This window comes from Symphalangus syndactylus, chromosome 20 (genome assembly GCF_028878055.3).
Source record: "Symphalangus syndactylus isolate Jambi chromosome 20, NHGRI_mSymSyn1-v2.1_pri, whole genome shotgun sequence".
Taxonomy (NCBI): domain Eukaryota; kingdom Metazoa; phylum Chordata; class Mammalia; order Primates; family Hylobatidae; genus Symphalangus; species Symphalangus syndactylus.
Window position 1 is genome coordinate 68,724,142 of NC_072442.2, and position 24,256 is coordinate 68,748,397.

General features: G+C 53.6%; 1 protein-coding gene across 2 annotated transcripts in view; it reads left to right on the forward strand.

Moving 5' to 3' along the window:
- RPH3AL (rabphilin 3A like (without C2 domains)) overlaps window positions 1–24,256 on the forward strand; it is a 198,393-nt gene that overhangs the window by 25,061 nt on the left and 149,076 nt on the right. The window contains exon 1 of one of the 2 annotated variants that reach the window (XM_063629757.1): window positions 17,841–17,877. The exons of the other annotated variant lie outside the window; for it this stretch is intronic. The gene's annotated coding sequence lies outside the window, so the exon portion shown is untranslated. Of the gene's footprint in view, window positions 1–17,840; window positions 17,878–24,256 lie in introns of those variants that run through there. 2 annotated transcript variants of the gene reach the window in all.

A 24,256-nucleotide genomic window follows, 5' to 3' on the forward strand; every position in this document is an offset into this window, starting at 1 on the left:
TATTTATTTATTTATTTATTTATTTATTTTGAGAGGAGTCTGTCACCCAGGCTGGAGTGCAGTGGCGTGATCTCCGCTCACTGCAACCTCTGCCTCCCGGCTTCAAGCAATTCTCCTGCCTCAGCCCCCCAAGTAGCTGGGATTACACAAACATGCCAGGCTAATTTCGTATTTTTAGTAGAGACAGGGTTTTACCATGTTGGCCAGGCTGGACTTGAACACCTGACCTCAAGTGATTCACCCACCTCGGCTTCCCAGAGTGCTGGGATTATACGTGTGAGTCACCGTACCTGGCCTACCTCAAATTAATTTTGTGAATAAAGTCATATATAGGAGTCACATTTTTTTTTCCCAAATGGATTTCCAGTTTTTCCAGGAACTTCCGCTGAAGACATTCCTTTTCCCATTGACTTGACTTGGTACTTTTCATTATGATTTTGTTTTTATTTTTTTGAGATGGAGTTTCACTCTGTGGCCCAGGCTGGAGTGCAGTGGTACGATCTCGGCTCACAGAAACCTCCACCTCCCAGGTTCAAGTGGTTCTTCTGCCTCAGCCTCCTGGGTAGCTGGGACTACAGATGTGTGCCACCATACCTGGCTATTTTTTCTTTTTTTTTTTGTATTTTTAGTAGAGATGGGGCTTCACCATTTTGGCCAGGCTGGTCTTGAACTCCTGACCTCAAGTGATCCACCTGCCTCAGCCTCCCAAAGTGTTGGGATTACAGGCGTGAGCCACCGCGACTGGTCATTTCTGATTTTCTTTTCTTTTTTTTTTTTTTTTTTGAGACAGGGTCTCACTGTTTTGCCCAAGCAGGTCTCAAACCTCTGGGCTCAAGTGATCCTCCTACCTTGGCCTCCCAAAGCATTGGGATTACAGGCATGCGCCACCATACCCAGCCTGACTTGGTACTTTTGTAGAAAATGAGTTAACTATATGTTAACTCATTTAACTATATGTTATGTTAACTATATGTTAACTCATTGTGAATCTATTTCTGGACTCTGTTTTGTTCTATTGTTCTGTCTATCCTTTGACCAATACCACATCATCTTGACTTATCATCTTGTGGCTTTATGGTAAATCCTTTTTTAAAAAAATAAAAATAAAAAAGGGATAGATTATCAGTATGTTCTCCAGGCTGGTCAAACTCCTGGGCTCATGTTGTTCTCCTGCCTTTGCCTTCCAAAGTGCTGGGGTTACAGGTGTGAGCTACCGTGCCCGGCCCATGGTAAATCTTGCTATCATGTAGTGTAAGTCTTCCAACTGTGTTATTTTTGAAGATCGTTTGGACGATTCTAGGGCCTTTGCTTTTCCATATACATTTTCAAATCTTGTTGACTTCTTAAAATCCCCTTTGAGATTCTGATGGGGATTGCATCAAATCTATAAATCTGTCAGTACTGAGTAAATGACAGTCATTGGTATGTGTGGACGCATTGCTCTGTTAGGGGCCCTTCTGTTAGTAGGATGTGTATCCTCGGTCTTCCCATCCCCTGGCAAGCTCCCTGATGTGTCCAGCACAGCGCAGCATGCAGAGCGTGTGGTATCTGCCTCTTGCCTGTCTGCTTTTGTCCTTAGGACCTTAGTGAAATAGAAATGGCAGAAGGCCTTTGTGGAAATGACCAGCTACCATCGATCTGTCTGGGATTTGCATTTCAGATGCCCTTTCATGCTCACCCTGGTACTTGCAGACAGGTGCTTGGACAGGCTGGCTGCCCTCCTGCCCGTCTTCCCTCTCAGCTGGTCCTTCTTGCCTCAGTGCTTAGCTGGCAGGAGACAGTTTGATCATTTCTCTTCTGATTTTAGTGAAGGTTGTGTCGAGGTTATGTTGAGCCAGCCAGTGAGCTATGAAAGAGAAAAGTCACCTCAAGCAAAGGGATGCATTTTATGAATGCGTTTCGTAAATAATCATAAAAAGGCCATGCAAGGAAAGCGAATCTAAATGTTTACAGGTATTTTAATTGTGCATTGTTCCGTTTGGTCTCCTTTGCAGTCTCCGTCTCCTCACTGACCCATCCCTTCTCAGCCCACTACAGTTGTAGTTCTTGCACCATTGTGCTACCAAAGCCGCTTTACGATGTCACCGCTGTCCTTCCGAGTCATTGAACATCGCCACTGTCCTTCCAAGTCATCGAACGTCACCACTGTCCTTCCAAGTCATCGAATGTCACCACTGTCCTTCCAAGTCATCGAATGTCACCGCTGTCCTTCCGAGTCATTGAACATCGCCACTGTCCTTCCAAGTCATCGAACGTCACCACTGTCCTTCCAAGTCATCGAATGTCGCCACTGTCCTTCCGAGCCATCGAGTCCAGTGGACAACCTTTGTCCTTGTTGCCCCTGACCTGCCAGCAACCTTTGACACTCCAGACTACTCTTTCCTTCTTGAAATGTTGTATCTGCCCGGCTTTTGGGACACCATCCTCATGATTCTCTGGCCATTCCATCTCCTTTGCACATAAATCTTCCCTTCTCAGCCTGTGAATGTGGCCTTTTCCGAGCTTGGCCTAAGGACTGTTCTTGAAGCTCTGCCTGCATGTTAAGGTATTCTTATCTACACTCACGGCTGCAGTCATGTCCTACATGCTGATGGCTTCTCATTTTCTGTCCTCAGCCGACAGCCCATCTATCCAACATCCAGCCCAGCCTCCCACCTTGCTCACACATCCCTGGCACAGGGACTGTTGGCTGCTGTGTTGGTTGTTGTGTTTGTTTGAGTTCCCCCAAATGCAAACTCTAAGACTAGGAATTGAGTGCAGAGTTTATCTGGGAGAGGGTCTTAGGAAACACGGGTGGAGGAGTCGACAAGTGAGACAGGGAAGGCAGGACAGTTAATAAAGTTTTCATTATCCTGCCAACTACCTCTGTGCACAACCACAGCTCAGTCCTCTGGGAGGACTCCGGGAGGCGGTGCCAAACATGCCAGTGATCCCAAGTGAGGGGCAACGAAGCGTCTCAGAAGCTGGGCATCACCCACCGCCTCTCAGGGAAGCTGGGCGTCACCCACCGCCCCTTAGAAGCTGGATATCACCCACCACCTCTCAGAAGCTGGGTATCACCCACCACCTCTCAGGGAAGCTGGGTGTCACCCACCACCTCTCAGGGAAGCTGGGCGTCACCCACCACCTCTCAGGGAAGCTGGGTGTCACCCACCACCTCTCAGGGAAGCTGGGCATCGCCCACAGCCTCTCAGAAGCTGGGCGTCACCCACCACCTCTCAGAAGCTGGGTATCACACGCCGCCTTTCAGAAGCTGGGTACCGCCTCTCAGAAGCTAGGTGTCACCCACTGCCTCTCAGAAAAGCTGGCTTCTGGAGGTTCTAACTCTGTAGCACTTCTGGCTTCTTCTGTGTGGGCCAAAAATGCAACTGGAGAAAAGCCTCAGGTAGAGTCACAGGAGTCTGGAGGAAGAAGCTTTCTGCATGTAGAGGTGAATGGCAGGGGATGGGGGTGGAGCAGACATTGTCAGCTGCAATCGCCCGCCCAACCTTTGCCCCCCTCCTGCAGAGCTCTGATCTTGTTCTGGTCCCTGTGCCCACCTGCAGCCTGCCCCATATCTTCACAAGAGAATCCCGATTGGCCAGAGTCATTGTGGTCACCCCATTCTCTTTGTCAGTGATATGTTCGAGAAATAACCTGTTACCCACTCCTGGCCAGTGAGAGTTGACGTTCATCTACCTGAGGCTCCAGGGAAAGGTCTGCTCCTTCATCAAAGGGAGACACGCTTCTCTTCTGCTGCTGGGCACGGTCGGCCACGGATGTGCTGCCTGGGTCTGTGGCAAACATCTCACCACAGTGACGGGCTAATTGGAAGGCCGAGCCAGTGTCCTGAGGACGGCAGGATCTCTGAGAACCCCAGTCCTTAAGATATACCCGAGCTTGGCACCAACTGAATGTTTAAGAAAAAAAAAAAAAGACACACCCAAGTGAAATTCTTGCATATGGGCACCAGGAGCTGTCAAAAATGTTCATATCAGCAAAGCTCATGGTAGCAAAAAGCTGGAACCACTCAGTGATATAGTCACACGTGGAATATTATACATCAGCGAAAGGATGATCTATGTCCCCACAACATGGATGAACCTTGGAAACAATATTAAATTTTTTTTTTTTTATTAATTTTTTTTGCATACAAAAACAATAAACATTTTCTAAAAATACATACAAACAAAAAGATGCGTATCAAACATATTAGGAAGGTTGCACATGGGAAGTCGGGGAATAGAAATGGGGGTGGGAGTTAAAATAAATGAGAGAGGGACTTTATATGGATCAGTGATAATAACTCAATCCTCTATTTGACAAAGAAGAGGGAGAAGGAAGAGGAAGAAAAAGAAAGTGGGATAAAGGATCAGAAAGGGAAGAAAATAGAAAAAATTAGAGTATGACTCCAGGGTAGACCTGTTTTGTTGTCATTGAGTTGGTTGGTTGGTTTGTCTGTTGTATTCTTCATGTTTCGCCAAGTTGGCCAGACTGGTCTCGAACTCCTAGCCCGAAGTGATCAACCCGCCTCGCCCCCCAGAGTGCCGGGACCACAGGTGTGAGCCACCACGTCCAGCCCCCACATTGCCTCTGGCCTCCGTGGTAGACCTCCCAGACGGAGCGGCCAGGCAGAGGAGCTCCTCACTTCTACCCAGACACGGGGCGGCCGGGCAGAGGGGCTCCTCACTTCCCAGACGGGGCGGCCAGGCAGAGATGCTCCTCACTTCTTCCCAGACGATAGGTGGCCGGGCAGAGGCGCTCCTCACTTCCCAGACGATGGGTGGTCGGGCAGAGGTGCTCCCCACTTCCCAGACGATGGGTGGCCGGGCAGAGGCGCTCCTCACTTCCCAGACGATGGGCGGCCGGGCAGAGGCGCTCCTCACCTCCCAGACGATGGGTGGCCGGGCAGAGGCACTCCTCACTTCCCAGATGGGGCAGCTGGGCAGAGGCGCTCCTCACTTTCCAGACGATGGGTGGCCGGGCAGAGGCGCTCCTCACCTCCCAGACGATGGGTGGCCGGGCAGAGGCGCTCCTCACCTCCCAGACGGGGCGGCCGGGCAGAGGCGCTCCTCACTTCTTCCCGGACAGGGCGGCCGGGCAGAGGCGCTCCTCACTTCTTCCCGATGGTGCGGCCGGGCAGAGGCGCTCCTCACTTCCTCCCGGACGGGGCAGCCGGGCAGAGGCGCTCCTCACTTCTTCCCGGACGGGGCGGCCGGGCAGAGGCGCTCCTCACTTCTTCCCGGACAGGGCGGCCGGGCAGAGGCGCTCCTCACTTCTTCCCGGACGGGGCGGCCGGGCAGAGGCGCTCCTCACCTCCCAGACGATGGGTGGCCGGGCAGAGGCACTCCTCACTTCCCAGATGGGGCAGCTGGGCAGAGGCGCTCCTCACTTTCCAGACGATGGGTGGCCGGGCAGAGGCGCTCCTCACTTCCCAGACGGTGGGTGGCCGGGCAGAGGCGCTCCTCACTTCCCAGACAATGGGTGGCTGTGCAGAGGCGCTCCTCACTTCTTCCGGGATGGGGCGACTGGGCAGAGGCGCTCCTCATTTCTTCCCGGACGGGGCGGCCGGGCAGAGGCGCTCCTCACTTCCCAGACGGGGCGGCCGGGCAGAGGCGCTCCTCACTTCTTCCCGGACAGGGCGGCCGGGCAGAGGCGCTCCTCACTCCTTCCCGGACGGGGCGGCCGGGCAGAGGCGCTCCTCACTTCTTCCCGGACGGGGCGGCCGGGCAGAGGCGCCCCTCACTTCTTCCCGGACGGGGCGGCCGGGCACAGGCGCTCCTCACTTCCTCCCGGACGGGGCGGCCGGGCAGAGGCGCTCCTCACTTCCCAGACGATAGGTGGCCGGGCAGAGGCGCTCCTCATTTCCCAGACGGGGCGGCCGGGCAGAGGCGCTCCTCACTTCCCAGACGGGGCGGCCGGGCAGAGGCGCTCCTCACTTCCCAGACGATGGGTGGCCGGGCAGAGGCGCTCCTCACTTCCCAGACGATGGGTGGCCGGGCAGAGGCGCTCCTCACTTCCCAGACGATGGGTGGCCGGGCAGAGGCGCTCCTCACTTCCCAGACGGGGCGGCCGGGCAGAGGCGCTCCTCACTTCCCAGACGGTGGGTGGCCGGGCAGAGGCGCTCCTCACTTCCCAGACGGTGGGTGGCCGGGCAGAGGCGCTCCTCACTTCCCAGACGGTGGGTGGCCGGGCAGAGGCGCTCCTCACTTCCCAGCCGGTGGGTGGCCGGGCAGAGGCGCTCCTCACTTCCCAGCCGGTGGGTGGCCGGGCAGAGGCGCTCCTCACTTCCCAGACGGTGGGTGGCCGGGCAGAGGCGCTCCTCACTTCCCAGACGGGGCGGCCGGGCAGAGGCGCTCCTCACTTCCCAGACGGTGGGTGGCCGGGCAGAGGCGCTCCTCACTTCCCAGACGATGGGTGGCCGGGCAGAGGCGCTCCTCACTTCTTCCCGGATGGGGCGGCCGGGCAGAGGCACTCCTCACTTCTTCCCGGATGGGGCGCCCGGGCAGAGGCGCTCCTCATTTCTTCCCAGACGGGGCGGCCGGGCAGAGGCGCTCCTCACTTCCCAGACGGGACGGCCGGGCAGAGGCGCTCCTCACTTCTTCCCGGACGGGGCGCCCGGGCAGAGGCGCTCCTCATTTCTTCCCGGACGGGGCGGCCGGGCAGAGGAGCTCCTCACTTCCCAGACGGGGCGGCTTGGCAGAGGCGCTCCTCACTTCTTCCCGGACGGGGCGGCCGGGCAGAGGCGCTCCTCACTTCTTCCCGGACGGGGCGGCCGGGCAGAGGCGCTCCTCACTTCTTCCCGGACGGGGCGGCCGGGCAGAGGCGCTCCTCACTTCTTCCCGGACGGGGCGGCCGGGCAGAGGCGCTCCTCACTTCTTCCCGGACGGGGCGCCCGGGCAGAGGCGTTCCCCACTTCTTCCCGGACGGGGTGGCTGGGCAGAGGTGCTGCTCACTTCCCAGACGGGGCGGCCGGGCAGAGGCGCTCCTCACTTCCCAGACGGGGCGGCCGGGCAGAGGCGCTCCTCACTTCCCAGACGGTGGGTGGCCGGGCAGAGGCGCTCCTCACCTCCCAGACGGTGGGTGGCCGGGCAGAGGCGCTCCTCACCTCCCAGACGGTGGGTGGCCGGGCAGAGGCGCTCCTCACCTCCCAGACGGTGGGTGGCCGGGCAGAGGCGCTCCTCACCTCCCAGACGGTGGGTGGCCGGGCAGAGGCGCTCCTCACCTCCCAGACGGTGGGTGGCCGGGCAGAGGCGCTCCTCACCTCCCAGACGGTGGGTGGCCGGGCAGAGGCGCTCCTCACCTCCCAGACGGTGGGTGGCCGGGCAGAGGCGCTCCTCACCTCCCAGACGGTGGGTGGCCGGGCAGAGGCGCTCCTCACCTCCCAGATGGTGGGTGGCCGGGCAGAGGCGCTCCTCACTTCCCAGACGGGGCGGCCGGGCAGAGGCGCTCCTCACTTCCCAGACGGTGGGTGGCCGGGCAGAGGCGCTCCTTACTTCCCAGACGGTGGGTGGCCGGGCAGAGGTGCTCCTCACCTCCCAGACGGGGCGGCCGGGCAGAGGCGCTCCCCACCTTCCAGATGGGGCGGCGGCCCGGCAGGGGCTGCAATCCCAGCACCCTGGCAGGCCAAGGCAGGCGGTCGGGGGGTAGAGGCTGCTGCGAGGCCAGACCACGCCACCGCCCTCCAGCCCGGGCAACACCGAGCACTGGGTGAGCGAGATTCCGTCTGTAGTCCCAGTACCTCGGAAGGCTGAGGCGGGCAGAGCACTCGGCGTCAGGAGCTGGCGCCCAGCGTGGCCAAGATGGCGAACGCGTGCCTGCATCCAAAGGAGAAAAGGCAGGCAGCAGTGGCGCGCGCCGGCAGACCCAGGCAGTCCGCGGCGCGGGCAGTAGCAAGCCGAGTAGATTGTAGCCGGGGCCAGAGAGGGGAAAGAAAGAAAGAAAGAAAGAAAGGAAGGAAGGAAGGAAGGAAGGAAGGAAGGAAGGAAGGAAGGAACAATATTAAATTTAAAAAAAGGGCCAGGCACAGTGGCTCATGCCTGTAATCCTAGCACTTTGGGAGGTCGAGGTGGATGGATTTCCTGAGCTCAGGAGTTCGAGGCCAGCCTGGGCAGCATGGTGAAACCCCATTTCTACTAAAATACAAAAACTTAGCCAGGCATGGCAGCATATGCCTATTATCAGCTGCTCGGGAGGCTAAGGCAGGAGAATTGCTTGAACCCAGGAGGGGGAGGTTGCAGGGGGCGGAGACTGTGCCACTGCTCTCCAGCCTAGGTGACAGTGCGAGACTCTGTGTCTAAAAAAAAAGAAGTCTGTTTAACATACATGTATTTATGATACAACGGAATTTTACAGTGCAATAAAAAGTGCAAAATTCAGGGCAGGGACAGTGGTGACCTCTTGGTGGGGGCCGGGGAATGGGGGAAGGGAGGGGCGCACAGGACGATGAGATCGTTGGTTATGTTTGACATCTTGGTTTGGATAGTGGGTTCATGCTTGTTTAAGGAAGTGATAAAAGAAAGAAATAAAAAAACCTGAATCTTTTTTTTGTTGAGGCCCAGGCTGGAGTGGAGTAGCGCCATCTCGGCTCATTGCAGCCTCCGCCTCCTGGGTTCAAGTGATTCTTCTGCCTCAGCCTCCCAAGTAGTGGAGTGCCATGATTGCACCACTGTACTCCAGCCTAGATGACAGAGTGAGACCCTGTCTCAAAAAAAAAAAAAAAAAAAAAAAAAGAAGGTTACCAATACAATCAAGGGCAATTGTCGTTCAGGATTTGGAAATGGGCAAAAGAGAATGCTGGGTGTCCTTTCTGTGGAATGCCAAGTGTTGCCCTCCTAACTCTTGGGGATTATGATTCTGTGGGGTGCACCTTTACTTACCTTTCTAATAACTAGGCTATTTTACAACTCCATAGGGATAAAAGCTAAGCTGTAAAAAAACTTATAGTAATGCAAGTGACTCTTACCTACAAGAATACAAATGAATTTTGTCTGGCAAAGATACAATTGATTTCTATACTGGAGAAAATATACTCTCAAAACATTACATTTTATTGTACTGTAGGATATTATGGGTATTAACCACCTTTGCATTTATTAGCAACTTCATTTCAGCATTTCTCTAATATATTTGGCCTTGAACAACATGGGTTTGAACTGTGTGGGTCCACTTACATGTGGATTTTTTTCAATACATATATTGGAAAATTTTTTGGAGATTTGTAACAATTTGAAAAAACTAGAAGATGAACTGCGTAGCCTGGAAATATTGAAAAAATGAAGAAAAAGGTAGGTCATGAATGCATAAAATATATGTAGTACTAGTGTATTATTTTAAGAGATAGGGTCTTGCTCTGTTGCCCAGGCTGGAGTGCAATGGCACAATCACTCACTGCAGCCTCCAACTCCTGAGGTCAGGCTGTCCTCCTGCTTCAGCCTCCCAGGTAGCTGGGACTACAGTTGCAGGCCACCACAACTGGCTAATTTTTACATCTTTTATTTTATTTTATTTTTGTAGAGACAGGGTCTCACTATGTTGAGACTCCATCTCAAAAAAAGAAAAAACAAAGGGAAAGAACTCAGCGATATAGTCACACGTGGGATGTCAAATATCAGCAAAAGAATGAACATGCCCCCATGACATGGGCACCAGGAGCTGTCAAGAATAGTTCCTATCAAGGAAAATTCTAGAAAATTTTCTCTACAAGAGACAGAGTCTTGCTATGTCTCTCAGGCTGGTCTTGCACACCTGGCCTGAAGCAATCCTCCTGCCTTGGCCCCCCAAATCGCTAAGATTATAGGCATGAACCACTGCACCTAGCCCAATACTAGTTTTTTAAAATCATTTACCACCATAAAATATACATACATCTACTTTAAAAAGTTAAAATGTATCAAAACTTACCCACACATTTACAGACCATGCAGTCAAGAGAAGCATAAACGAATTTAAAGATGCAGTATTAAATCTAACTGTATAAAGTTAACTGTAACACATACTGGACTACTGTGATAATTTAAAGATGCAGTGTTAAATTGTAACTGTATAAATTTCACTGTAGCCGGGAGTGGTGGCTCACGCTTGTAATCCCAGCACTTTGGGAGGCCAAGGCGGGTGGATCACCTGAGGTCAGGAGTTCAAGACCAGCCTGGACAATTTGGTGAAACCCACTCTCTACTAAAATTACAAAAAAAATTGGCTGGGCATGTTGGCAGGCACGTGTAATCCCAGCTACTCGGGAGGCTGAGGCAGGAGAATTGCTTGAACCTAGGAGGCAGAGGTTGCAGTGAGCCGAGGTTGCCCTATTGCACTCCAGCCTGGGCAACAAGAACAAAACTCCATCTCAAAAAAAAGAAAAAAAAAAAAGATAACTGTAACACATACTGCACTACTGTGATAATTTAAAGATGCAGTGTTAAATTGTAACTGCATAAAGTTAACACTGTGCTACTGTGATAATTTAAAGATGCAGTGTTAAATCATAACTGTATAAAGTTCACTGTAACACATACTGTGCTACTGTGATAATTTTGTAGCCATCTCCTGTTGCTATTTTAATGAGCCCAAGTGTTGCAAATATCTCCTTAAAATGTCATGTGACGAAGTAAATTATCTAGGCAGTGGCTCATGCCTATAATCCCAGCACTTTAGGAGCCCGAGGAAGGAGGATCACTTGAGGTTGGGAGTTGGAAACCAGAAATTTTTTCTACAAAAGAAAAATTAAAAAATTACCCAGGCATGGTGGCGCCTGCCTGTAATCCCAGCTACTCAGGAGGCTGAAGGAGAGGGTCACTTGAGCCCAGGAGTTGGAGGCTGCAGCGAGCCATGACTGTGCCACTGCACTCCAGCCTGGGCGCTGGAGCAAGACTCTGCCACAAAACAAAAGCAGCTTGCCTCTCCCATAAGTTGTGAACAGCAGGAAAAAGTGATCCATTGGAGTTCTCTGGTGTCTTTCACTGTGTTTAGTGCAATGCCCTAAACCTTGGCAACACCCAGGACCCAGATGAACTGCTACGAATGATGCTGGAGGTGCTCCCGAAAAGCAAGGTCCTGACATTACAAGAAAAAGCTGAATTGCCTGATATGTGCCACAGATTGAGGTCTGCAGCTGCGGCAGCCTGCTGTTTCAGACAGACCATTCATCTCGTAGGCAGATGATACAAACTTACAGTAATCAGTCAATGTCAGTACAGTACTGCCAATGTGTTTTCTCTCTGATTTTCTCAATAACATTTTACTTACTTTACTGTATATGATACATATACAAAAAAATGTTCATTGACTGTTTATGCCATTGGTAAGCCTTCTAGTTAATAGTAGGCTATTGTTACTTACATTTTGGGGGATTCAGAAGTTACACACGGATTTTTTTTCCTCCCCCCTCCCCCCACCCCACAACAGGCCCCGGTGTGTGATGTTCCCCTTCCTTACACATGGATTTTTGATGGCACGGGGATTGGCAGCCTAAACTCCACGTTGGTCAAAGGTCAACTGTGTTTGTGTGGGTGTATGTTTATGTTTATATATAAACACATACATAATACATATTATATACATATATAAAATGTATAAAAATAATGTTTATATATACAATAGATGTTTATATGGTATATATATGTTTATAGATACTATATATGTTTGTGTATAATATATACATTTCTTTCCTTCAAATTATTTGAACCAGTTTTAACATCTTATTGGTTTCTTCGTCAAAGTGTTGAATAAAATTTTACATCAAAGGCGTGATTTGACCTTTTTGAAAACCAGAATTTAGCACAGAAATAAAATGCTTCCCCCTTACTTTAAAAGAACAACTTTCTATCTTAACATTTTCGTTTTCTTTTTTTTTGAGGCAGAGTCTCACTCTGTCGCCCAGGCTGGAGTGCAGTGGCACAGTCTCCGCACACTGTAACCTCCGCCTCCCGGGTTCAAGCAATTCTCCTGCTTCAGCCTCCCGAGTAGCTGGGACTACAGATGTGCACCACCACGCCCGGCTAATTTTTGTATTTTCAGTAGAGACAAGATTTCACCATGTTGGCCAGGCTGGTCTTGAAATCCTGGCCTCAAGTGATCTGTCTGCCTCGGCCTCCCAAAAGTGCTGGGATTACAGGCGAGAGCCACTGTGCCCGGCCTCATTCTATCTTAACTTCTATTTATTTATCTGGAAAATGCTTCTAAGCCTGCAACAGCACATGGAATGGGCAGCTCTTGGAGCCCAGCTGTTTGTCTCCTCAGTCGGACCAAGTTCCTTGAGGTCAGAAAGTATGAGAAAGTACGATGTCTTTATTTCTGCTCTTGCAGCCCTCCCAGCTCTTGGCACGGAGCTGACGTTCTGTGAGTGGCTAAATGAGCAAAGCAAGGGGAATGGAACCGATTCTTGTGACTCTGAAAGAGATTGGGCAAGTATACTCCTATTCGATAGACGAGGGAACTGATACACAGAGATGTAAGTGAATCGCTCAGCCTCACAACGCTAATTAGTCACCAAATGGGCCAGAACGCACGTTCCCAGTTCCACGAATCCTGCAAGAGAGCGGTAGACTTTACAGTGATGTAAGTGAATCGCTCAGCCTCACAATGCTAATTAGTCACCAAATGGGCCAGAACGCACGTTCCCAGTTCCACGAATCCTGCAAGAGAGCGGTAGACTTTACAGTGATGTAAGTGAATCGCTCAGCCTCACAATGCTAATTAGTCACCAAATGTGGCCAGAACGCACGTTCCCAGTTCCACGAATCCTGCAAGAGAGCGGTAGACTTTACAGTGATGTAAGTGAATCGCTCAGCCTCACAATGCTAATTAGTCACCAAATGGGCCGGAACCCACATTCCCAGTTCCACGAATCCTGCAAGAGAGCGGTAGACTTTACAGAGATATTTGTTGACCAGCCAGCGAGATGGTGGCATCTTCACTGTTGGCGTCGGCTTCCTTGTTTATCTTTCTCCTTTGTGGTCTCAGCAACTGTTATTGTTATGAGCTCTTCAAACATTCTCCAGAGTGGAAGTTTCTTTCCCGAGGATCAGGTTTTCCCCCGTGGCCGGCGCTGATGTGGGCAGCCCTGGGTAGGGCTTGCGGTTCATGCCTTTCCTGCTGTGTGCACAGCCCGGGTCCCTCCAGCTGGCCTGGCTGCTGATTCCAGCTTTCCACTCTGTCCTGCCCACACTGTGAGTGTCTTCCCCAAGGCAGATAAGCAGTGTCCACACTTGTGCAGCACCAGCCTTCGATGTGGGCAAGAGGAGTCCCTGCCCGGTGTCCCGTGCCCCATTGGATCCTGCTCTGGCTCCACTCCAGCTGTATCTCCCCCTGAGAGACGGGAATCACGTGGAATCAAGGGGTCTCACCCACGTAGAGCCGACCCCCCTCCTTCCTTCTAGCCCACAATCCGAGTACCTGGGACCTTGGAGTTTCTTGCCCAAACAGCCCCAGCCTGCTTGTAGGGCCTATGTGGGCCTCTTTCCTGAGTCCTTCCCCCCGAGCACCCCTAGGCCCAAGGGCAGCATGGATGGAAACTGCACGGGCAGGCCCAGGCGTCCACACCCAAGTGCTCATGGGACCTTCTCAGTGCTGGAGCTGGAAGTAGGAAGAGGAGGTGCAGGCCTGGGGCAGGCTGCAGAACCCTGAAGAATCTGAAATTCAAAATTTAAATCTGACCTTCCAGGTTGTTGTGAAAGTATATTCGTCAAGGTAGGAGAACAGTACATATTTTACTTAACAGTTTGTCATAACTTTTAATATTTAGACATAAGGTGCGTGGGCCGCTGTGTCTGCTCTTGCCCCAGGCTTTGCAACTGTGAAGAGCAGGTCTGCATTTCCCTTCTCCTCCTTTGAGAACTCACTCCAACCGCTTCCTGATTTTCACTTCATACCTTAAAAAAAAAGGAAAAGAAAAACTCTACAACTAGTTAAGTAAATTGTACTACCTCCATATGGTGGACTACTTGGCTGCCTCTAAAAAAGAACAAGGCAGCTCAATATAGGCTGATGTGGAACAAAGGCCAAGACTGTTCACGGAGAGGGAGCGAGGTGCAGTGTGTGGGGTTTGCTAACATCTGCTGCCTCCGTGCTCTACCCCAACCCCAGGACCTCCTTGCTTTTTCTCCGGCACCTGCTGCTCCCTGCCACCGGAACACTCTTGCCCTGGCTGTCCTTGCTTTGTTCACATGTCTCCTTATCAGAGAAGCCTTTCCTGCCCTTTCCCCTGTGTCCCTTTGCTGTGCTTACTTCCCTCCACAGCATGAATCACCGCTTGACATGTACATCTGTTTATCTGTGTAGCACTTTCTCTTTCCACTAGAAACAGGAAAGCTGGAAACTTTGTTTTGTTCCCGGCTGTACCCCCATCACCTAAAGTAGTGCCTGGCATACAGCAGGCTTTCAGTCAATACTTACCACATAAACACATGTGTGTAAAAAAGATGCCATCTATGCATATATGTATGTGCCTGGAAAACTGCTGAAAGGATACATAAGAAATGGGTAAAATGGTTGTCTCTTTGGAAGGAGAGGAAAAGACACTTAGTTTTCAGTCTACTTTTGTGATGCTTCATTTTGTTGCCACATGCATATAATACTCATTTTGAAATTTCTTTTTTTTTTTTTTGAGACAGAATCTCGCTGCGACACCCAGACTGGAGTGCAGTGGTGCGATCTCGGCTCACTGCAACCTCTGCCTCCCGGGTTCAAGCGATTCTCCTGGCTCAGCCTCCCGAGTAGCTGAGATTACAGGTGTGTGACATCACGCCTGACTAATTTTTGTATTTTTAGTAGAGACAGGGTTTCACCATATTGGCCAGGCTGGTCTCAAACTCCTGACCTCAAGTGATCCACCCATCTCGGCCTCCCAAAGTGCTGGGATTACAGGTGTGAGCCACTACGCCTGGCCTGAAATTTTTTTTTTAAGTTGCACAAATTCATCAACAGAAGGAAAAATTTTAAAAAGTGGTTGAGGACTGGACACAGCAGCTCATGCCTGTAATCCCAGCACCTTGAGAGGCTGAGGTGGGCGGATCATCTGAGGTCGGGAGTTTGAGACCAGTCTGGCCAACATGGTGAAACCCCGTCTCTACTAAAAATACAAAAATTAGACTGGTGTGGTGGCTTCCACCTGTAGTCCCAGCTTCTTGGGAGGCTGAGGCATGAGAATTGCTTGAACCTGGGAGGCGGAGGTTGCAGTGAGCTGAGGTTGTGCCGTTGCACTCCAGCCTGGGTGATAGAGTGAGAACCTGTCTAAAAAAAATGGGGTTGAGGCCTGCCCATCCTGCAGGCAGCCTTGATTTCTTGGAAGGATCTTCTGGGTCAGTGTGGGGGTGCGGGGGAAACACAGGTGGGGTTAAAGACAAGCTTGTCTTCTCATAACCTGTTGACCTGTTGCCTGGGTAGCTCCCCTCCCAAGGAATACAGTCCTCTGCTATCAGTGAGGAGGGAGTGAGGGGCAAAGGACCAGCTTGTTTCCCTCTTGGAAAGTCTTGAAGGGTGTCTGGCAGCTCCTGTTTAGAGGCGAAGGTCCTTATCACCTATCCACCTCAGTGGATATGTTTGAATGTATCCCAAAGGCTTATGTGCTGGCAACTGAATCCCAGTGTAACAGTGGTGCAGGGTGGACATGTTCAATAATAGCCTGATACGAGGTGACTAGGTCATGAGGGCCGAGCCCTCTTGAATTGGTTAATAGTGTTCTGGCATGGCCAGGCGCGGTGGCTCACGCCTGTCATCCCAGCACTTTGGGAGGCCGAGGCGGGCGGATCACGAGGTCAGGAGATCGAGACCATCCTGGCTAACACGGTGAAACCCTGTCTCTACTAAAAATACAAAAAATTAGCCGGGCGTGGTGGCGGGTGCCTGTAGTCCCAGCTACTCGGGAGGCTGAGGCAGGAGAATGGCGTGAACCCGGGAGGCGGAGCTTGCAGTGAGCCGACATTGCGCCACTGCTCTCCAGCCTGGGTGACAGAGCGAGACTCCATCTCAAAAAAAAAAAAAATTTTGCTCTGGCAGAAGTGAGTTAGGTCTCATGAGAGCAGGTTGTTCTAAAGTGAGTCTGGCCCTGGTGACTCCCCCTCTGTGGTGTGCCCACTTGCTTTTGCCTTCTAAATTGCACCGAGGTGACCTGCCCTCGCCAAGTGCCGGTGCCATGCTCTTGTACTTCCCAGGCTCCAGAAACATGAACTGAATCTACGTTTTTTCTTTACAATTTGCTCGGTCGGTGGCATTATGTTATAGAAACAAGAACAGACTAAGACAGCGGTTCTAGTAGAAACTCCCAGACAACAGGAAGCGCCCAGGAGTGTTCATTTATTCACTTGAAGTCGGCTCCCCTCTCTGGACAGCAAGCTCCTTGGAGGCAGAGCATTCTCTTCACCTCTGTATCCCCAGCTCCTGCAACAGTGCATAACAATTATCTGTTGATGAGTAAATGAGGAGTTCACCTTATTTAGAGAATCGTTGGATTTACAGCTAGCAAGATCTGTCTCTCTCTCTCTGTCTCTGTCTGTCTGTCTCTCTATTAGTAATCCCAGTAATTTATTTGAAGAAAGAGAAGAAATGAGCTTGCTTGGATCAAGGAGCAAAAAGAGAAGACAGGAGACCACTTTGAATATTGCTGAGTAGATGGGGAATGAGGCTCTTGCCTAGACTATGGGAAGAGGAGTTAGTAAAAGGGCTGCATCACCAGCCCCTCCCCATGACATTGGAGTGAGGGGCTGTGCAGGCTGGTGGCTGGTCTAGGGTGGGGTGCACACGATTGGAGTGAGGAGCTGTACAGCCTGGTAGCTGGTTAGGGTGGGGTGCACACCTGTGGACACCTGTGTGGCAGCAGCCCCCACTCTGCAGTGAGCATGCAGGAGAGCCCCCCCACCCGCCATGAGAGGATGAGGCTGCCTCACACTGGGTCCGGGGGAGGGAAGTGGAACAGTCCTGAGTGTGCTGCCTTGTGGGCCAAGGGGACAGACGCTGGGGCAGGAGAGAAGGGAGTGGTTTCTGGAGTTAGCAGGAGGCTGCACCTGTGTTCACCTGTTACATATCTCCAGGGGACAGACAGATAAAGGTGGTTTTGTTACTGTCATTCGGACCGTATATGGTAAGACCTGGGAAAACAAGGGTTAAGTGAAACGCGTGAGCTGGCACAGAGCAGAGGTGCAGCGAGTGTTTACTGAAAGCTGCAATGGTGAATAGAAGTTTGGGTGACTGGGTTTGTGTGGGCTCCACCGGGGTGCAGCTACAGCCAAGAGGAAGGCTTCAGGGAGGCAGCCTCTGGTCACCTAGACGTCTTTCTCAGGCGGTTGGCCATCCCAAGGAAGCTCGAGTCACCCCAGAGACACTGAGTGGTCTACCACCGTCTGAGCAACTCCTGGGGGCTGGGGGGTGGGCTAAGGCCAGTGGAATTCCTGCACCCTTGAGGCTTCAGGGTTAGGAGGTGAGGAGAGAATATTAACATTAATAATGCTCTCCAATTGAGGGAGTGAGACCTTGGGTCACAATCTCATTCAATCATCACAACAGGACTATTGTTGTCTCTGTTTTGCAAAGAAACTGAGGCTTGGAGTTCGAGACCAGCCTGGGTAACACAGTGAGACCTCGTCTCCACAAAACATACAAAAATTAGCCGGGCGTGGGAGCAGTGCCTGCGGTCCCGACTGCTGGGGAGGCTGGGGAGGCTGGGGTGAAAGGGTCGCTGGAGCCCAGGAGGCGGAGGCTGCACTGAGCCGCGCCCCTGCCCTCCAGCGAGACCGTGGGGACCCGTCCCGTGGCGAGGTCACCATCCAGAGGTCGCCCAGCAGGTGCCCTCGGGCCCGGACTCTGCAGCAACAGGTCCCAGCCGGGCGGGCGGGGCGGGGCGGGCGCCGGTTTCGCAGTTGCCGCCAGAGGGCAGCGGGGGAGCGCGCGGGCTGCGGGGCCGAAGCCCAGGTGAGTCCGCGGGGGAAGTGGGGCCGCCCCAGGTGCGGGGCCCAGTCCGAGGCCGGGGGGTGCGCGTGGCTCAGCGGCGGGGCCGGCGGGGCGCACAGGGCGGCGGCGGGGACCTGGGAGCTCTTGGCGCCCCGGGTGGGGGCGACTCCGGGGCCGGCGGGGCGCGGGCAGGGCCTGGAACCGGGTTTCCTCCCGCTGGTGGCGGAGCCTGGGCTGCACCCAACTGTCCAGAGCAGCGCCCGGGCCCGAAGCCCCCCACTCCGAACGGCTTGAGCTCCGCCCCGACCTCGGGGACCCTCGGGGATCCTGTGGTGCCCCCAGCTCGGGGTGGGGGTGGGGGGCGGGGACGCGGCGGGGCGGGGGGAGGGCGGCGCCGGCTGAGTTCCGGGGAGCGAGTCCACAGCGCGGCGTCTCCCAGCGCCCGCCCCGGCGCGCACGTGCGGGGAGGGGCCCGGGGGTCCAGGCTCTGCCGCCCCCCTGCACCTGCCCTCGCCTGGGGCGGGGACCCGACGCCCCACGAGATTGGCGGGGCACCGTGGGGGCCCCGGGCCCTGCACACTTGGGCTTTCGCCCGCGGCTGGGTGGTCGGAAGGGGGGGCGCGCGTGCAGGATTTGGGGGGCCCTTCTCACGGCCGAGACCGACACCTCCACGCGCCCCGCCCGTCCCTCCCAGCCTGAGTCCCGCGGCGTCGGCTTCCAGCCCTCCCAAAGCCGTTTCCCGGAGTCGGGCGGAGGCGTCGGGGAAGCGCTTCCATCCGTCCGGGGCGCCTCACGGCTCGGGACGACGGCTCTGGGCCCGCCGTGGAGCCGCCTTTCCTTTCCTGCGCTGCACAGAGGCCTCTGCCGCGGGGTCTGGGGCTTGTGCCTCCCGCCCGGCTGCTCAGAGGGCAGAGCGACCCGAGGGTCGCCCGGGTGCGTAACACCTCGGGGGTCGTCCTGCGGGGAGGCGTCTTGCTGCAGGTGGAGACCCGTCCCGGGGAGATCAGAGCCCTGGAGATTCCCGGGAATGGTCGCTGTTACCCTACGTCTATGCAGCGCGCACCTTTGACCCTTCCCCCCCCCCCGGCAGCCTGAGGGCAGGGGGAGCCCTGGGGACGCCCCTGCAGACCCTGGTGGGCGCGTGGGTGGGTAGAGCCAGGCCTGCAGTCCCGTCCCCGCCCCGCCCGACACCGGGGGAGATCGCGCCCGGCCGCCTCCAGCCCCACCCCCACCCCCACCCCGCGCCTCTGACATCCCCTCGGCCTCCCGTCTCCCATCTCCTGAAAAACACAAAACGCGGCATCTGAGCCGTCAGCTTGTTTCCTCTTTTCTCTGTCACATTTTCCCACAAAAGCTCGGCACCTGCTGCCCCTTCCCCCCCAGCCGCCCCCTCCATCCTCTGCAGCCTGGCTGCCGGCGGCCACTTCGCTGAAACGGCTAAACCCAAAAGTCGTTTTGTTTCCAAACACGCCTCTTCTGTGGTGCCTCGTCGCTCTCCCCGGGAAGCAGACCCCGGCACGCTGGTGTCCAGCCTGCAGCCTCCCCGCCGTCCTTTCTGGGCATACCTCTCTCCTGGTTCCTTCTCCTCTGCTGAGCCTTTTTCCCTCTTTCCTGGGACTGTTTTCCCAGGCCCTGTGTTGTGCTTCTCAGGGGGCTGGCTCCAGGAGTCCTCTGGGAATGCCCCGTCTGACTTCCAGCCCACCCTGTCTTGCTCTCTGGGTGCCCCGGTGTCACTGCAAACTCAGCGCACCTGACTGGCTTCCTCCTCCCAGGCAGCTGCCCTCACTCACTTCCCGCTGGTGGGTTTCCCTCATGCTCTGTCATTTACACTGGTCTCCGAAATGTGTCTGTCTCTCCCCTCTCCTTTGTGATCGATTCCTACAGGCCCAGAACATCTCAGTCCAGAGCACAGAGGCCTCTTAGCTGTTCTCCCCCTCCAGCCCCATGCGGCAGTCCATCCGGTATGTCCCCTCTAGAATGATGGTCCCTTTCACCCTGTCACCGACCCCCACCCCACCGAGATATCTTCAGAGGCTCCGTATTTCCTCCCGGGCAAAGCTCAGCTCCCCTGCCCGCATTTGAAGGCCCTCAGTCACGTGGCCTCATTCTCTGAAACCAATTTCCAATCCTGCAGCTTCTTCCCTCCCGCCCCTGGTTGGGCCCTCTCGCCCCTACCCTCTGGGACTTGGCTCAGGTGCAATTTCCTTGGAAAAGCTTTGCTCACCTCCCTGGGTGCACCAGGACCCTTCCCTGGCTTCCCACTCCACGACACCCTCGGGCCACCAGCTGCAGCTGTCGGCTGATCTCACATCCCCTTCTGTCCCTGATGGCAGCGGGAAGCTTGTTCCCATTCTCTCTGGCTCCCCAGGACTGGGCGCCCTGCAAGCACTCGATAGAGGCATTCCTAGCCTCAGACCTCCAAAAACACCTCCCCGGCATCCCTAATACAATTGAGAGTTCAGTTCAAGCACCACCTCTCTCCCGGACAGTTCTGTTCTTCCAGTCCCTCTGCGTTCCTGCCGGGCTTGTTGATGAATCGGTTGCAGGTTGCGCCGCACAGTTTAGTACTTTGTTCTCTGCTATTAGCCTCCCATTATATCATGAGTGCGAGATATACTTTTCCAGCTCTTAATCATTGCAGCTGTTTGTTGAGTGGGTTGTCCCTTGCCGGGCAGTGTGCTAATCATTCCAGGTAGTCCCTCGTTTTCCTTTATCCTAGAAACATCCAGAGGGGTAAAGTTTAGAATTATTATCCTCATTGTGTTCATAAGGACACAGAGAGGGCCAGAGACCTGCCTAAATCACACAGCATATAGGTGGCCAAGGCGGAGGCTTGAACTCAAGTCTGCCTGACTCCCAAGGCTGTTTTCAGATGCTAGGATTTGCTGTTTGTCCAGGAAGGCGTGTTTTTCAGTCTAGGGAGTGTGTGTTACACTTCTGTGTCTTCTCAGCCCCCGGCCCAGGTGTGCAGGACTTCCTGGTGGCTCGGTTGGTTGCTTGCTTGCTTGGGACTCTGCTGGACTCCAGGAAAGGACTTTGTAACAAACAGATGGTTAATGTTGGGACCGGTGATCCAGGGAGGCTATGACATCAGCCCAGGAGGCCTTGGAAACAGGCGGTGTTTTTCTGTCTTGCCTTAAGTAAGAGTTGTGAATAGAGAACCTTGCAGGCCCTAGGATCATTTCTGCCTCTTAAGGCACCTTAAAATGCCTTTTTTTTTTTTTTTGTAAACAAAACTAACTCCCCTCACCCCAAATGGGAAAGCCTTCAACTAAGTTTCTTTAGGAGACGTCTTTCCCTTCTCTGTGCGGGTCACTGTCATACGAAAACGAGCTCCTGCTGTGAAACACGGTTACCATGGCAACCAGTCTTGCAAGGCCGGAATCTCCTGCTCCTGGGCCTCTTGCACTGTATGCTTTGAGGGGGCTTCTTCCGTCTTTGTCATCTAAAAAAACAAAATACTCCAGTTCACTCTTCTTTTGCATCAACGTTTAAAAACATTTTTTCCCAGGCAGTGATTTTTGGGTACTTTGGGTGCCCCAGCAGATTGTCACCAGGCCGCTGGCATACCATTAATAATGACCCCAGCACAGTCACCGTGGTCGAGGTCCCATTTTGAGTGACATCCAGTGCCTCATGCGTAAAAGGACAGTGCTGCGGCCACCACGCATCTCTGATGCCTGGAGAGGCTGAGGGACAGGAGTGATCTGGTGTGGAAGGGAGGGCTTGTGAAGGTGGTAGAGTTGCTTGTCCTCAGTTGCGATCTCCTTTTCTTTGAGAACCTTGCTCACAGATATCCGGGCAGGGGCCGCCCAGAGCAGGGTACTGCAGGGGTGTTGAGAAAGACAGGATACCTTCAGCAGGAATCATTGCTATGAACACTGATGAGTGCTCACCTTGTGCAGATGCTGCTCTCTTGTTTAAACCTCAGCCAAATGATGTTAGAGTACTATTCCCATTTTATAGGAAACTGATGCACAGAGAGGTTGAGTGTTTGTCCAAAGACACACAGCAAGGAGGGGACTTTAGTCCTAGAAAGTCTGGCTCCTTTGGCCAATAGTCTTCTTTAAAAATTTATTTATTATTATCTTTTCATTTTTTTATTACCTAGACTTCAAGGAGATGGCCAAGGAGCACCCTTTACATGGTGCTCTGTAGACAGTGGAAGGACCATGTTTAAAGAATGAAAGGGTAAACTGGAGAGGCGGGGCCCATTGGCTTTCCCAAGATTTGAGGCTTAAAGCAGTAGTTTTCAATGATGTATATTTTAGGATGGGTTGCAGTGAAAAGGCATATACTAGAATGTTCATAGCAGCACTATTTGTAATAGCCATACGCCCCCTGCCGGAAGTCCTACAATGTTTATCAGCAGTAGAATGGACACATAAACTGGGGTGAAGGCAGACAATGGAGCACCCCACTGTGGTGAGAAGGAATAATCTGACCACACGGCACACGTGGATGAATCACACAAACACAATGTCTAGTAAAAGGAACGAGACAGAAAGGAGGATGTCCTGCCTGATTCCACGTCTATAAAGTGCCAAAAGGGCCAAATGCATGGAAGGTGTTGGAAATTGGGGTCGTGGTTTCCGGGAGGCATGAGGAGGGCTTCCGGGAGCGATGAGGAGGGCTTCCGGGAGGGATGAGGTCGGCTTCCGGGAGGGATGAGGGCGGCTTCCGGGAGGGGTGTGGAGGGCTTCCGGGAGGGATGTGGAGGGCTTCCGGGAGGGATGTGGAGGGCTTCCGGGAGGGATGAGGAGGGCTTCCGGGAGGGATGAGGAGGGCTTCCGGGAGGGATGTGGACGGCTTCCGGGAGGGATGAGGAGGGCTTCCGGGAGGGATGAGGAGGGCTTCCGGGAGGGATGTGGACGGCTTCCGGGAGGGATGAGGACGGCTTCCGGGAGGGATGTGGAGGGCTTCCCGGAGGCTGGTATTGCCTGGTTTCTTTAATGGGATGTCAGTCAGAGGGCTGTGTTCCTTCCATCAATGCTAACGCTTACCCGTTCCATGTGTGTACTCCTCTGTGTATGTGTTAGACTTAATACAATGGAGCGAAACGGGAAAAAAGGCTGCAGGGATCCAAAACCTGGGACGTGAATACAGACACACCATTCCAAGAGGCCACTTTGACTTCACTGTACCTGCAGCCCTGGGTTTCTTGTGACAGGTGGGAGGTGACATGAGGGTGAGCACCCAGGCTCCCGAGGGGTCAGCTCTGGGAACGAGGGAGCTGAGCCCGGGCCGGCTCTGGTTTCTTCCTGTCTCCTCCGACCCCGCTGGGTCTGGGGAGAGCTCTCTTAGCTAGAAGGTGGCTGCTTGGGTTGGGTGAGCCCCTGAAGTGGCCCTTTTCTTGCTTTTGGGATGCTTAGGGGTATAAGCATGGTGATGTGTGTACCGCCAGCTGGCTGTGGGGAGTCCGGCCAGCCTGTAGATACTGCAGAACACGGGCGGAGCTGCAGCCCCGGGCACAGACATCCTCACCCCTCTCACAGCAGCTGGCTGCTTGCAAAGCACTGGCATTTCAAGGCCTGCGCCCGCTCATACAGTAAGCAGCATTCATTGGGAGGGCGGCTCCTCCATTCACATGGCAGTTAACTGCTGCTAAAAATACCGGAGGACCTTATGTAAGACCGCAATTACGTCGTTAGCACCTCGTGTGAGAGCACTTATTTTACCATGGACACTTAGTCAGTTGCGTGTTGGATACTGAGGATCCAGTCCTGTCTCTATCACCCAGCTGTGCTCATGGCTAAATTTACATGTTGGTGCATTTTCATCTTTGGTTCTGGCCCATCCAAGCCGTTGAGTGACGCCAGGATTTAGTCTCCTCTTGCTCAGCCCCTCCTTCTCACTCACGGATGGAGTACCCCCTGACTCACAGAGGTGCAGCATCTCAGAGTTAGGAGGCCTGCCTTCCTCATGCAAGAGCCTTCTCCACCAGTAGCTGGATGGGCGACCATTTGGGCTGTGCTCTAAGGCTGCCGATGATGGTGGCAGCCTGTCTCGGGATGGGTGATGGTTTTCATAGTAAGGAGGAGCCACAGAGCTACACTGAGGCCTGGAGTATCCCAGGGAGGTATCAATGCCTGGCTGAAACCAACAAGGAGACATGTCATAGAAATGGGGTCTGTAAATCTCTGGGATCCGAGGCTTGGAAAGGAACATCATGGTGGATGCAGTTTGGTAAGACCTGTTAAAATAAATGCAGCTGCCCTGTGACATAGTGATTCAGTGATTCTACTTCTCAGGATCTGCCCTAAAGAAACGCTGGCACCTGTGCACAGGGGACAACTTCTGGGACAGCCTTTGTGATGGTTTGTGGTGGTGAAAGATTGTCTGAATGAATTCACAGTCTGAATGTTTGTTCGTGGTGAGATAGCTCCGTAAACTTATATTT